The 12,793-nt window shown below is 49.9% G+C and overlaps 1 non-coding gene and 1 pseudogene across 1 annotated transcript; one reads left to right on the top strand and one right to left on the bottom strand.

Annotated features, from left to right (window-relative positions):
- Positions 1–2,324: 2,324 nt before the first annotated feature.
- On the bottom strand, positions 2,325–7,976 carry LOC109502213 (annotated as a pseudogene).
- Positions 7,977–10,182: 2,206 nt separating this feature from the next.
- LOC111562063 lies at positions 10,183–10,289 on the top strand. Its single transcript, XR_002745122.1, has one exon. It is a non-coding gene; the product is annotated as a U6 spliceosomal RNA (small nuclear RNA).
- Positions 10,290–12,793: the final 2,504 nt, after the last annotated feature.

The following is a 12,793-nucleotide window of genomic DNA, read 5'->3' as shown; positions in this document are numbered from 1 at the left end:
TGGGACTCCTCCCAGGCAGCCCAGACCTGTCTATCTTTCTGGCTTAGGGACAGACTCCCATCATTCCTTCTGTCTAGGCAGAGCTGAGCTGTGGGCTGTCTTCACAGACAGCAGCAAGTGCTAGAGGAGAAAATCGTGCCAGAGCAATGTGGAGAGAGAGCAGCGTGGAGTCCCACGTGAGCCCTGGCTCTGCCACTCGTTGGCTACGCAACCTTAGTCAAGTCACTTCACCTCTCTGAGTTGGTTCTCTCATCTGCAAAATAGGATTATTAATAACTACCTCTCAGGTCTGTGTAAGGAGTGAATGAAATAAGAAAGGTAAAGTACCAGGATAGAAGTAGGTACTCAATATTGATATCTGTAGCAGTTAGCTTGCTTGATTATAAACAAGAGTCCACTCTAGACTGTCAGGCAGAAAAGGGCCAGAGAATCACTCTGGGAGGCTATACAGCAAGGAACCATTGCTTGAATGCCACTCCACTGAATGCTGCTTCAGTAGAGAGTGCACAGATATGGCAGCATGCACGAGGGATGCTGCGGGCACCCCGTGCGCTTCTCACTCTCCTTTGGGGATCTGATACAGGAGGAAAGGAGAACACCAATATCCAACACATATATGAACACTAAACACCTGATACTGCTTACAAGTCTTGGGGAGAGATACTATTATGATGCCAGTTTCCAGGTTTGGAAACTGAGGCACGAGATCACCCAGCTAGTAAGTAGTGAGACCTGGAATGGCCATGCAGCCCAGCTCCAGAGCCTATGCTCTTAACTATTACCTCTGCCCTACTGTTCTGAACTGGAACTCAGAGTGAGGTATCCCGAGAAATAGTGTTATACGTGATGGGGAGCTTCTATCATAAATATGACTGGATGGATGGATGAATGGATTTAACTCATTAACTCAACTAGAATTAAGCACTTTCTATGTTCTCTGTGATGAGCACTGAACAAGACTAACACGTCCTCTGCTTATAAGGAGCTTAGCACTAGTGAGGAAACAAGAAGTAGGCAAACACCCAAATAAATAAAACAATCACAAATTACGATAAGAGAGATGATGGGGGTGCCTGGGTGGCTCAGTCAGTTAAGCATCTCTTTGTTTCAGCTCAGGTCATGATCTCACAGTTTGTGAGTTCGAGCCCCAGGTCGGGCTCCAGGCTGACAGTGTGAAGCCTACTTGAGATTCTCTCTCTCCCTCTCACTCTGCCGCTCCCTCGCCCCCCACTTGTGCTCTCTCTCTCTCTCTCTCTCTCAAAATAAATAAACTTTAAAAAAAGAGACGAAGGACACACAAAGCATGGTATGAGGAAGAATGACTGGGGCATTATTGGGGGTATGAGGACTCTCTCCCTGGCTCCTTCTGTTCCAGCCATGTTGGCCTTCATGCTGCTCTTTGAAACCACCAGGCACGCTTAGAGCTTTTGCATCGGCCGTGGCTTCTGCTTAGAAAAGATTGTCCCTGGTTATCTACATGGCTAACTCCCTCACCTCCTTAACGCTTTACATAAATACCATCTTCTCAGTGAGGTCCCTGACACCACCGTTTAACATTGGATCGCCTCTCCACCCCTATACCCATCTGCACTTATGCTAACAGTACTTAGCCCTTATACGTTCTAACAAAACTTAACTGTGTTTACAGTTTATCTGCTTCCCCTTGTAGAATATAAGCACTAAGAGAGCAGGGATCCTTCTTCCGTTCACGGAATGGTGTGTGGCGCATAGTGTAGTGAGTGTAGGTGCTCAAAAATATTTGTTGAATGAATGTAAATAACACCCCCGAGGTCACGCAGCTGGGAAGCAGCATGGCTGTGATTTGAATCGAATTTTTTTGTTTTGGTTTTTGTTCCAAAGCTATAGAATCTTCTTTCTAGGGCTGTTATGAGGCTCAAGTGAGTTCACATGTGTCAGTCACTTAGCAGAGTGCCTGGTACGAAGGTCAATGTACCATGAACCTGAGCTATCATCATAATCACCATTATTATTATTATTATTAATGCTCCCCTCTCCTCCTGGGTCATTTTCCTTTTTCTTTTTTTTTTTTAATGTTTATTTATTTTTTAGGGAGAGAGCAGGGGAGGGGCAGAGAGAGAGAGGGGAACAGAGGATCTGAAGTGGGCTCCATGCTGACAGCAGAGAGCCCCATACAGGGCTCCAACCATGAGATCATGACCTGAGCCCAGGTCCGACACCTAACTGACTGAGTCACTCAGGCACCCACTGGGCTCATTTTTCTAAATTCCATAATAGTTCAGTCAGCTTTTTGGGATGGAACTTCAGACCTAATTTTGGCAGACACACTGACATGAGCCCCAGGAAAGAAAAACCCCCCACATCTCTTGCCAGCTCAGGTAGCTGGGAGCCAGGCCCCTGCAGGACCCAATCCTCTATGTGGCCCCACCCACTTTGTAACTGACCCGAAATTGTTCTCCCACAAGTGCAAACAACATAGGCTTCCTGTGTTTTAAGAAAGGGGAAGTCCAGTCAGCAATTTACCTTGAGTTATTTGTTTCCAGAAGGAAGCCTCCGCAATTGGCAAAAGGTAGTAGGAGGAGGAGGACTGCCAGAAAAGAGAAAGAAGGCCTGGCTTCTAGGAGTGCACCCACTTCTCAGCTGACTACAATGAGCAAGCCCCCTCTCTGTCCTTAATTTTCTCACATGGAAAATGGGACAATGATCTTCAATTCACCTGCTTCTCTGCACAGTACTAGCATGGATGTGGGAGCACATGTGAGCGTGTGTGTGTGTGTGTGTGTGTGTGCGCGTGTGAAGCGCTGGGAATACGAAAGCACTATGCCATTGGGAGGGCTTGCAGTGGCCTCTAAATCCAGAATTAAAAATACACAGATCTGTGTTCAAATCCTGCCTCTATCACTTTCTAGCCGTGTGTCCTTGGGCAAGGAATGGAACCTCTCTGAATCTTGGTTTCTTTTCATATAAAATGGATCCTTGGTTTCCTCAGCTGTGAAACAACAGCTTAACTCCTAATCTGGCTTTGAGAGTTAAATGAGCTATGCACATCAAGAGCCAGGAAGGACCTAGGCTCAGAGCAAGCTCTCAGGAACAGTGGTTCTTGTTTTTAATCCTCGATGACCTCTCACTTCTTCCCCTCTGCCCTCTATGCTGTCTTGTTCAGCTCTGGCTGTGCTCAGGGCAAAACCCCATGTCAGATTGCTTCTAATAGACCCTCTCCCACACCTGTGAGGCCACACAGAATTGTTAAAATGGAGGATAATTTTGTTTTTATTTTTACTGATTACACAAATAGTCCATGGCAAAAAAAAAAAAAAAAAAGTTTTAAGCAAATAAGTAAAAAGAAGAAAATAGAGATTACATGTAACTTTACCCAGAGATAATCACTATCGATGGTTGGGTGAACTTTTCTTCCTGATTTCTTTTTAATACATGTATCACGGGGTTTTAAATGCGAGTTTCCTGTCACTTTGCATTTAGAGCGGAGGCAACAAATGCCAAGGACCACCCAGACAGGGCATGTCAGAAGGATGGAGAAACTGGTTCTACCCGAATTAACCCATCACCTACCTCTTGTCACCATGGAGTGTGTTTGTGTTAGAGAGAGAGAGAGAGAGAGAGAGAGAGAGAGAGAGAGAGAGAAAGAAACTGAAACAGACACAGACACAAAGATACAGAGGCAGAGGAGAGGCTGGTTGTGGGGGGATTTCTTTTGGACAGGGCTGTTGATTATTGTCTGGTCCCCACTGCAACAATCCCCTCTACCCAGAGAGGAGGGATGAAGGTGTGCCTCCTCCTCACTTTAGGGTGGAGGGATTTAGAGGCCGTTTGGCAAGTTTGTGCCTCAGGGGTCCATGGGCCAGAGAAAGGCAAGGCTAAGGCAACAGCCCCTCTTCTACCACCTCCATCCCCCCAGCAGAGAGATGATCATGCTGAATTGTGAGTGTCTGCTGAGTTGTCTGCCTCCCCAACTTGACCTGTATCCCCTGCCCCTGCAGGAGGCATAGCACCTCGTTGATGCTTGATAAATGTTCTGGTGAACAGAGGAAAGACTGTTGGAGCCACACAGATCCAAGTTCAAATCCTGCCTCTGCCACTTTCCAGCTGTGCTCCCTTTGGGGAAGTCACATCATCTCTCTAACCTCATTTTCTCACTTGTAAAATGAAAATAACTGAGTATCTGTTCTTAATAACACAGAGCTTTATTTTCCCCTGAGCCGTCATTTTATTGTGACACAGATCAGAGGTGCCCCCCGATGGGACCTTCGTACCTTCCCTCAGCCATGGGCCCACTGGTGGGGGTGCAGCGGTGCCGGCCAGCACAGTGGGCATGGGCTGTCAGTAGCCAGAGCCGGGGACCTGGGCCAAGCCTGTCCTAGCTCCTTCTTGCGGGAACAGAACCCCATCTGCTCCTCTAGGAAGGAGATCTGCTCACTCAGAGAGAGGGTCGATGCGGTCCAGCTGCTGGAAGGGGTGAGCCAGGAAGCTGCTGGGGTCAGGCCGCCTGTGCTCCAGGGCCCTCAAGGCTAGGCTGTACAGTGGGGCCAGCAACAGCTACAGCTTCTGCTCCAGCACATCCACCCTTGACCGAAGCCGCCGCACCTCCTCCTCTACCGCACTGTCCATTCCTGTTGTGGGGTTCGGGGCTACCCTGGGGGTCCCTCTCTTGGGCAAACAGAGCACACCATCTGCTGATGGGCCGTGCCCTTCCCGACACTGGCAGCAGTAACTACCCACGGTGTTGACACACCACGGGGGACAGGTGCCCCCTCCAGCACTGCATTCATCCACGTCTGTCTGGCAGGTGTCGCCCTGCCATCCTGCAGAGCGGTGACAGCAGCCTGGCTGGACACAGTTCCCCCCGTTCTGCCACAGTGGCTGGCATATTGCTGCTCCACGGGCCCTGGGAAGACTGCTGGTCCTCTTCCAGCCAGGGCAGCAGGCATGGCGAAGGCTGGCGGAGGCTGGCCCAGGGCCGCGGCAGTAGGCAGTCCTGTAGATGGTCCAGTAGGTGCTGCAGGCTCAGAACTGTCACAGGTGGTGAGGAAGGGTTGGTACATTCGCTACACAAAAGTCTCGACTCGGGGCCCTTGGGAGCCCCGATGGCACACAGCCTGTAGCCAGGCCAGTAGACATGCTCAGTGCCACCCACTGCCAGCACCGGGAACCACAGCAGAAGTAGCTCCCTGGAGTCACACATGCCCCATGTTTGCAGGTGGGATGGCCTTCTCCTCAGGGCGGCCGCTCCAGCCGAGAGCACACTGAAAACCAGAGTGTTTATTGAAATGAGATCAAGCATTGGCACGTAGTAGGTCTCCCAACAGTGATGAACATATAAAAACACAGCAGTCTTGGAAATTGCACACCGGCAGGCCCTCCTGAGAATTTCCCGTCTGAGCTGATGCAGTGCTGGAACTTCCGGATCTTGGTTTCCTTCCCTGCTCCTTCCTCAGTCACCACCACCATCATCAGCAGCAGCAGCAACAGCTGCCGGTTGTATGGCAATTTCCAGAAATTCTATGACTTGGTCTCATGTAAATCCACCAATAATCCTGTGAGGTCTGTATATAATTCCTATTCCACAGAAGGCATCTAGGCCTAGAGAGGGTGTATGACTGGCTCAAGGACACAGGGATTTGAGGCTTGAGGGCACTGCTTTTGACCTTCCTTAAATGAACTGACTTACTATGTATTCAGTACCCACTGTGTGCCAGGCACGTCAATTAGCAGCATGGCTCCTGTCCCCTCACAGATGAGTCGAGAGGACAGGCATGCAAGGCAAAATGGTACTTATAACTCTGCACGGCAAGTGCTGCCCATGAAAACCCCAGACAAGAGGACAATTTCTTTTGGGGGGGGGGGCAATCAGTTGGAGAGCAGATCCAGTCCACTTTTTTTTTTTTTTTTTAAATCTCTGTGGCTTTGGGCAAGTCCCTTCACTTCTCTGGGCCTTGATTTCTTCATCTGTAAAATGGGGGCTATGAGGAATGCCTCATATAGGAGAGTATGACTCACACAATCACTGCAGAGATAACAGACATAATGCATACGTGTGGCACAGGGGCACAAGCAAGAACTCGGTGAATTGTAGCTGGTTCTTCATTATTGCAACTTAGAGGTCAGCCAGGGGCCGCCTGACCCCTTGAGATCCTCACAAGATGAGCCCAAGCACCCACTGCAAAACCTTCTTCAAGATTACTGCAAATTCCTGGGACACTTGATCTCTCCTGACCCGGCGCCTGCTTCAGCCTGTACTGTCTTTGGTCAACATTATCCCAAAATAGATGTAAAACTTGGCCCCCTCCACTATTTCCACAACACCCCAATCTAGGCAGCCTCAGTGAGTATAGGAGGCTTTTTTTGAAGGTTTCCAGGGATGGGAGACAGAGAAGGGCATCACATCATAGTTACAAAAAACCTCAGGGTGAACTAAAAATAACTTGGTTCCCTAGATGGCCTCAGCCTTCTCTTCTGCTTCCTTTTCCATTGTCCCCAGCCCTTCAGCCTTGGGACAGCTGCCATAGTTTGGCTATTGTCTCCAATTCCCTCTTCCTAAGAAGCTCTCCAATTTCCATTCCGGGCATTATCCCACCGTGGGAAGCCATAGAGGTTGGAAGGGTTGGCTCTCCCTCCTATCTCTCCCTCACCCAGCCACCCACGACACCCCCATGAGTAAAGCACCACAGGGTGCCTTCCCCGCCTTCTCATAGCCCCCACAGGTAGGGAAAAAATGTTTGCAATCATTCCTGGTAGTTGATGGTGGTGGGTGGGTGACCCTGGCTCGCTGCTGGCTGCAGACCTGCCTCCCCCATTTTCAAGACCCAGTCCTCCAGTTTCTGGTATATTCTCTTGAGTGCTCGGTAGCTTAAAACATCCAGTGTCGTTTTAGGAAAAAATTCAAATCCTAGTCCACTTTCTTGTTGCCTCCACAGCAGCTGTGTCTCAGAGCTTCAAGAACAAACTTTCACCCTCAACAGTTTTTCAAAGTGTTTTCCCAACCAAAGCCATCCTCTTCTCTAGGACAGGAAGTCACATGCTGAGGATCTATGAGCTGCAACTGGCCCGCAGGGATGTTCTTAAGAAATCAAATCAACACTTAAAAATTCAAAGATTACACATGAATATCTGGATTTGTGGCATTTCATGCAAACTCGTAATATCGGTCATCGTAGGACCCACATTCCTCCCAAGGAGCATGTTGGCCTGAATGGAGAGCAGAGTCTCTGCCCTTTAGACAGGTTTTTCTTGTGCTGTCACCCACTGGCCTTATTTCTCCTGCTTGATCCCTGTAGGCTTTCAACTTTGTGACCTTTGTTAAAGGGCATTTCGGCACCGGTTTCCACCCTCCACTGCGTTATTACAATCAAATTGGGTCTATAAATGTGCTAGGTTCGCAAAGGGTACCTTAGGCAGAAGATACGGCAACAGTAGTCACTTAAGTATGCAATCGGTGACTGTTCCTGGAAGGGCAAGGGGTCCGGAGGAACTGGGTCTCTGGGCTAGGGGGCTGTAAAGGGTTAAACTGGGGCTTGGTTCTGTAGGGCCTTAATGCTCTCTTACAGGACACTGGGAGCCAGCGTGGGGTTTAGAGCAGGGACACAGCATGGGGTGTGCATATGAGAAAAGGGGCTGGGCAGCTCGTGAACGGGATGGACTGAAACCCTCCCATCCCTCCGAATGGCCCCCCAGAAAGCCCAGCGAGAGGCTGAGGCCGTGATCCAGGAGGGCCCGGGACGCTGCGGCCAGGAGCGGCGGCGGGAATGGCTGGGACGATGGCAAGGGAGGGACTCTGGAGACAGCCTTGCGCGGGAACGGGTACGCCTGACCTTGACGGAAAACACTGCAGGCGCCGCGGCCGCGACGGGTTCGTCTATCCCCCCCTCCCCTCCCCTGCGCCGCAGCGGACTGCGGCGGAATCCCGGCCCCTCGCCTTCGCGCCCTCCCGCGCCGCTGCGGCACGCGAGGGGCGGGGGCGGCGGGGTGGCGGGGATGCCCGTCTTCCCTGGAAGGCCGGAGAAGGGGGTGGGGGAAGGAGGCCGGTCACGTGGCGCCGCCACCAGGCGCAGCCCGATTGGCGGTTCCGCAGCCCTGCCTGCCCGGCTGCTCGGATTTCCAGGCACGGAGCAGTCCCTCCTGCGTGTCCGGGCTCGCAGGGGATGCTCTGGCCCAGCGCCGAGCAGGGTAGGGCGGGGCCCGGGCTCTCTGTCCTGTTAACCGCTGCCAGGACCCTGGCTTCTCGCCGAGATCCTCCCTGCAGCTTGGGAGGTCTGATTATTGTCTCAGTGAACACATCCCTTCTCTGCGTCTCTCCTGCCTTCCCCCATCTGTCCCTTTTCCTACCGTGCTACCTGGAGGCCAGCTTTGCGAGGACTGGCTGAAGCAGGTTTGTGTTACTTGCCACAATGTTGCAGCTTTGGGCGAATCAGTTAACCTGGCTGGAAGTGGGGAAGATTCAAATAGAAATCCCACAGACACTCTTTCTCTCTGCTCCTCCCCTGCTCACGCTTTGTCTCTCTCTCTAAAATAATAAATAAACATTAAAAAAAAATTTTTTTTTAAAGGGGGTGCCTGGGTTGCTCAGTTGGTTGAGCCTCCGACTTGGGCTCAGGTCATGGTCTCGGGGTTCGTGAATTCGATCCCCGCGTCAAGCTCTGTGCTGACAGCCCAGAGCCTGGAGCCTGCTTCGGATTTTGTGTCTTCCTCTCTCTCTGCTCCTCCCCTGCTCACGTTTTGTCTCTCTCTCAAAAATGATTAGTAAACATTAAACAAAAAATTTAGAAATCCCACACACACCTCAAGTCCCACACATCCAAACCGACCGCAGTCTCTCCCGAACTGCTCCTTCTTTGTTTCGCCATCTGTTTTAAGCAAAAACCCAATAGCCATGTCCATCTTGCTATCCCCCATCAAATTTATGACCGAAACCTATTAAATTTACCTCCAAAATATTTCTTAAACCTCAGAACCGGGTATTTTCCTTTAGGATTTATCCCAGTTTATACTGTATGTTTGTGTGATTGCTGTTGAACAGTAAGCTCCATGAGAACAGGGACCTTGTCGTTTTGCTCATCACTGTATCACCAACACAGTACCGGCACATACTAGGTGCTTCATAAATTTTTATTAAATGAATAGATGCACGGCAAGTCCCGTGCTAGGTACTAGCCGTGGAAGGGACAACAGAATTTAAGGTGAGACACACAGTTCTATCCTCAAGAAGTCATCTGTGTAACAAACGTGCCCTGGGGCCTTCTCTATGTTAGGCCAGTGCACAAGACGAGTCAGACACCATTTCTACCTTTCATCTAGGGGGACCACACATGACCAACCTAAACAACATAAGACTCTGGTATTGGAGGGGTCAGGTGTGGTGGTATATAATGACCTCTAGAGTCGGAAGAGTCCAGGGTTTGGAATCTAATGATCTGGCTTCCCAGGCCAGCTTTGTCTCCTTCTGGCTATGTGACCACAAATCTCCTCTCTCTCAAAGTCTCCATCCTTTCATCTTAAAAATGGGGGATAATAATACTATCTAAGAGACATGAACAAGACAAATGAAAACGTTAAGTGCCAGGTTTTACAACAATGCCAGGTATGGGTGGGCGAGTCTACCTCCTTCTTTGCCTGAAAGAGACCAGTTGACACCCGTTGAACCAGGGCAGTTAATTAATAACAGCGTTCCTGGGGGCACGTGGGTGGCTCAGTTGGTTGAGCTTCTGACTTTGGCTCAGGTCATGATCTCATGGTTCTTGAGTTGGAGCCCCACATCAGGCTCTCTGCTGTCAGCACAGAGTCTGATTCGGGTCCTCCGTTCCCCTCTCTCTCTGACCCTCCCTGCCCCTGAGTGCACGCACTCTCTCTCTCTCAAAAATGAGTAAACATTAAATAAGAAAAAATAATAGTGTCCCCGTTCGTTCTCAAAAGTGTCCTGGGCTTGGACAGTAAATTATATGGTCATCCTAGTAATAGGTGTGATACTAGAGTTATCTACACCGTGCCCTGGGGACACAAAGGTGGGAGGGTGGTGGGGCTGACTGTAGAAAGGGGGGCTGTGACCATGGAAATGAGCCTGGAAGTATGCATGTCATTACACCAAGTGAAGAGAGGCGGGAAGGGCGTAAGAGGCAGAGGGACCAGCATCTGCAAAGGAAGCGAAACTTGGTAATTCTGGGCATGCCTAGATAGCATCAAGAAGGCCAAATGGTGCTCGTTTTGGCAGCATATATACTAAAATTGGAATGGCACAGGGAAGATTAGATGGCCCCTTGCACAAGGATGTCATACAAATTCGTGAAGCCTCCCATATTTTTAAGGGGCGCTTGGCCGGCTCAGTCGGTAGAGCCTGTGGTTGTTGCTCTCCAGGTTGTGAGTTCCAGCCCCATGTTGAGTGTAGAGATTACTTAGGAAAAAAAGGTCAAATAGCTCAATTCTAAGAGGCATGGAAGGAGATGAGGCTGACAGTGGGAACTGTAGAAGGGATTGGCATGAGTTGGTGGCTTTACAAAAGAGTCCAACTGAGGAGCTGGGGCCAAAGTCCAGGCAAGGGAAATAATGAGGCCTGAAGCCAAGAGAGGTTCTAGAAACACTTTAGAGGTTAACTGGACTTGGGGGGTTGGAGGACAGGTCAGGGGCAGGAGAACGTCTAGGGGAATGGAGAGGCCACTCATTGAAGCAGGTGGGGAGGAAGGGCCAGGAAACCCAGGAGACAGGAGGTGACCCAGATTGGACTGCCAAAAGTAGGGGTCATAAGAGGTAGGGGTCACTTCTGAGGCCAGGGGAAGGAGCTGGGGCCCAGTTGGTATTCAGGTGACATCTGAATAAAAATTACCTTTCAGAGCAACCTTGAAAGGCAAGAGAAAGCTCAAAAATAGAGGCTCAAGAAAGCTGATTTCGCAGACCAACCTCATTGTACATATCGCTCTCCTTGATCAAAATGTTCCCACAATGCCCCGCTGCATAACAGAATAAAAGCTGAGGTCCTCAGCCTGGTGTTCAAGGCTTCTGGTGACCTGGCCCCAACCTATCTCTGGTGAACGTTTCATATTTCACCTGGTCACTTTTGGCCCCTCCCTTCTTCGGAAAACAAGAATTGCTCTTCGCCTGGCCTAACATATGGTCCAGGTGGGAACTATCAATCATGGCATCCCATTCCCTATGATCAAGGGTGTGAGTGAGCATGTGACCAAGCCTGGTCAGTCAGAATCCTCCTGCGGGATTTTGGGGATTTGGAACAAAGGGAAGAGAATTTCTCATCTCTCTGGTGAGGGAGCTAGAAGGCATGAGTTGGGGATTGCTGTTGGGCACAGTTCCAGCCTAGAGAGGAAAGTGGTCTGAAAAGCCACAGTAGGGAGATGAGAGGGTTACTGTTTAATAGGTACAGGGTTTCAGTTTGAGAGAGAAAAAAGTTCTGGAGATGCATGGTAACAAAAGTTGCACAAACAACGTGAATATACTTAATGTCCCTAACTGCACACATAAAACTGGTAAAAATGCAGGGCAGCTCGGTGGCTTAGTCCATTAAGTGTCTGACTTTGGCTCAGGTCATGATCTCACGGTTTGAGAGTCCGAGCCCCGCATCGGGCTCTCTGCTGTCATCTTGAAGCCCCCTTCAGATCCTCTGTCTCCCTCTCTCTTCCCCTCCATCATGCTCGCTCGCTCTCTCTCTCAAAAATGAACACTAAAAAAATTGGTAAAAATGGTAGATTTTATGTAATGTATACTTTACCCCAGTTAAAAGGAGGAGGAAGAGGAAGAGAAGGAGGCGGGGGAGCTTCCAGGCAGAGAAGCAAAGATGAATGATGGAGGAGTGCAGGTGGTTCCCTGGCTGCAGTGGGTCCTTGGGCCCCTTTGCTGTAGTACTTGTCTCAAAGGATTGCCTGAGTCAACCTCCTCTTTTAGCATCAGCTAGTTCATGTTGGGTTTCTCTTCCTTGCATCCAATGGAGTCATAACACAGAGGCTTTCCATTCTCTCTTCTCTCTCGCATCCTTTCGGACATTCTCCACTCTTGTCACACGTTGCTGTCCACACTTGTCAGACTGATCCTGTGTCTGTACTCCTATGCCTTTCCTCCAGACTCCCTCTGCCCTTTCCCCTACTGACTAGTGTCGACTCCCTACTCTACTCCTCACTTGAGACCCAGCTCAAAGGGCTCTTCCTCGGAAAGCCATCCCTGACTACCCCGAGCAAGGCTTGCCATTGCCCTCCTCTGGCCTGTCCGTGTCTTTGTCACCTAGTATCCCAATGACCTGCTTTCCTGTCTGCAACCCTCATTAGGCTCTGTTTTTCATCTCCATGATCCTAGTGCCTGACAAACAGCCTAGCACAAGTAATCATAAATGTTTACTGAATGAGTGAAAAATGAGTAAGAATCCTTCTTTCTCTCGTGCCATCCCCCTGAGTCACTACTCAGTCTCCACCAAGTGGAGACACAGGAAAAAAAAAAAAAAAAAAAGTAGGAGGAATTGCTTTAGTCCCTCGATTCAAGGGTGATGGATCCAGGAGGGAAGAAAACCCAGTAGGAAAGGAATGGGGCCATTGCAAAGTTCAATGGCATTTATGAGAGGTCAGCTTTCTGCCAAAGCACTGATGGTGGCGGCTTTGAGCTGAGGCAGAGTTTGTTTGGACGCCAGTGCCAAGACAAGCAAACATTCAGTGTTGAGCTTTTTAGCAAGCTTGGATTCTGACAGCTGTGTGGGGAGAAACAACTAAAAGCCGTCTGGGTCTGCCTGGAATCAGGAGTCCCTGTCTCCTTCAGACACAGTCTGACCCAAGGAACAAGGCAGCCTCTTCTCTACCCTTCATCCCCACCACAG

This window comes from Felis catus, chromosome C1 (assembly GCF_018350175.1).
Source record: "Felis catus isolate Fca126 chromosome C1, F.catus_Fca126_mat1.0, whole genome shotgun sequence".
In the NCBI taxonomy this organism is placed as follows: Eukaryota; Metazoa; Chordata; class Mammalia; order Carnivora; family Felidae; genus Felis; species Felis catus.
Note: the sequence above shows the minus strand (reverse complement) of the source record. Positions and strands in the feature narration are given on the sequence as shown.